A 2,843-nucleotide genomic window follows, 5' to 3' on the forward strand; every position below is an offset into this window, starting at 1 on the left:
TGACTATCCATATCTCCAGGCTTGGCAGGTATTCCCTTTGCATGCGATACTTCTTTAATTTCAATGAGAAGTTTGATGTAGAATTATGTTGTGAACCCAGTGTGGAATGTCTTAATATTTTCCATATGTGGAATCAAGTTAAGTATGAGAAACAACCTAGAAATAAGAAGAAATTTCCTGACAGAATAATTAAATAGTGGAAAAAACTTGCCTTCAGAAGTTATAGATGCTCCAACACGTTTACAAAGTGATTAGATATGACTTGTTTAAAATGTATTAGGGTTCCTCCTTGAGCAGTATATTAGACTCGAAGACCTCCAAGTTCCCTTTCATTTCTCAAAATAAATTACATAAAAAGTAGTTTATTTTGAGCCTTAGCTTTCCTGACTTCATTTTTGCAAGTTTGAACTATTTGCTGATATTCTGCCTTAGTTATTTGCCTCCCATCAACTTTTTATACTTGTCCTTTTTCTCCTTCAGTTTATCAGAGATTATTTTGTACACCCATGCCGATTTCTTTTGAGATTTCTTATTTTTCGTCTGCATTGGAATTGTGCTAGACTGGGCTTTTATAATGTCACTTTTCAAAGTTTCCCAAGCTTCTTGGGTTGTTTTTTCATCTTTTGAATTCCAATCCATGGAATCTCTTACAAGCTCTCTCCAAGTATATTGAAATCAGCTGTCTTGAAGTTTCTAGTTGATTGAAAGTATATTGAAATCAGCTGTCTTGAAGATTCTAGCTTGACTGTTATATTGCTTCTATTTGCATAATGTTAAACTCCAGTATTGTGTGATCACTTACACATAACATTCCTGTAACTTGAACATCTTCTTTCATTTCATCTTTGTTAGTGAGAATTAAGCCCAGTGTGGCTGACCCTCTAGTTCCCTTCTCTACCTTTTATCATGTTTAGGTATCAGTAAGAACTATCTAGGAAATCACCATAGCTTGTAAAATAAGAAATATTTAAAATGATATTTTAGGTTACTTTTCATTGCCTTGTCCAAAAATAATCAATTCTCCAAATACTTCTTTCTGGCTTGTGAATTTGTCAGGATTGAGAAGCTGAGCATTCTGTCCTTATCAGAATCGAAGAGGAATGAATTAGGAGAAGTTTATTTTCAGAAGTGGTATCTGTGTTCTCTCTCTCATCTCTCTCTCTTATCTCTCTCTTTCTTTCTCTCTCCCTCTCTCTCTCCTTCCCTCCCTCTCTCTTATAATCTTCATCTCACATCTATCTATTGAAGAAGGAGTCTCAAATTTTCAAATCTGGCTAAAGGAAATTTATCATATTTAAGATTATCAAATGCATTTATACCACTGAGGGAAGATCAAATATGTTCTATGTTTCATTATTGTTTAAATTATTGAAGGAAGTTGGTTAATCCTAATAGTCTACTTTCATTCAGCTTTGGTTCATTCTTATCTTTATCCTTAAAATAATATCAAATTAATAATAGAGCAGCTATGTACATTTCTATGAAATATCAATTATCAAATGTCTTAGTGTACATATTTAATAATTGTAATAGGAATGGGAAGATTTGTCAATGAAACTTGAATACAGTCTTCACCTCTCTACTATGTTATATTCAACTCCCTTTCTCTTTCATTCTTTTTCAAGTAGCTCCATTCACTTCTTCAAGGCATTTCTTTTAACAATTCAGCCGGGGAGAGAGTGTTCCTGAATGAGAAAGGGGAAGCAACAGGTGGATTTGACATCACCAACTTGATCACTTTTCCAAACAGATCCTTTCAGAGAGTCAAAGTTGGAAAGATGGATCTCCAGGCTCCAAAAGGGAAGGAATTATTCATGGATGAAGGTGTGATTGTCTGGCACCCAGCTTTTAACCAGGTATCAAATTCCTGAATGGGCTATGATTAAACCATTATGATCCCATATTGAATGCAATCTGTTTAGAAATCTGATTTCTGTTTTTTTTAAATAAACACTTGCATATTCTTTTCAAATGTTGTTGATGATCAAACATTTGTCAAATTGAAAATAAATGACATTGCAATACAAAAGCATGCTTGCATATTTCATTTGTATTTCCATTTATAATCACAAAAGTGGCCATGTTTCCACGACATTGTTACCCTGCTAAATTATTTAAGCACCGTGCCCTTCAAACAGGACCTTTTGTACATCATTATAATTTTTACAACTTTTAAAATTGTTGAAGAAGTTGATGAATTCAGTATTTTTTTGGGGGGGGGGAATCAAAAATATTTTCCCTCGTAAAGGAGAACAATTACAAACTGCTTAAAGTATCTCCAATTTCAAAATATTTTATCTTTATCATCAGGTTCTTCCACTTTCTCGATGCAATGATCCCTGTTTCCCTGGATCCTGGAAGAAAGGGATTGAGGGGGATCAGTTCTGCTGCTATGACTGTGTTCCATGCCCAGAAGGGAAGATATCAAATCAAAATGGTAGGTTAGGGATTCTACCAATTTCCATTAGACTTAAGCAAACTTTAATTGTTGTGGCCCACCAGTGGCCAACAGAGCTGGCAGCAGATTCAGATAGAGAGGAGGTTGGGGAGAAACATGGTCCAGTCCTGGAGTCTGGATAAGGCTCGGAGGAGGGCTCTGCATTGGAGGCAGAGAGGGGCCAAGATTGTCTGGTTGTTATTTTCTGCATCTGGAGCCTCCAGAGTGTGACATCAGCGAGGTAGAAGAACAGCAGGAGCCTGTTCCCAGTGGCCGCATGCACAGAGCTGCCAGAAGGCAAGAACAATTAAGAAAACAGTGTCGACTTGGGAGTAAGGCTCGGAGATGATTGGCCCCTCCCATAAGTCATAAAAGAGGAGCGAACCAGATGTGAGCTTTTGCAAGA

The sequence above is a fragment of the Natrix helvetica genome (assembly GCF_964273705.1).
Source record: "Natrix helvetica genome assembly, chromosome: W".
NCBI lineage: Eukaryota > Metazoa > Chordata > Lepidosauria > Squamata > Natricidae > Natrix > Natrix helvetica.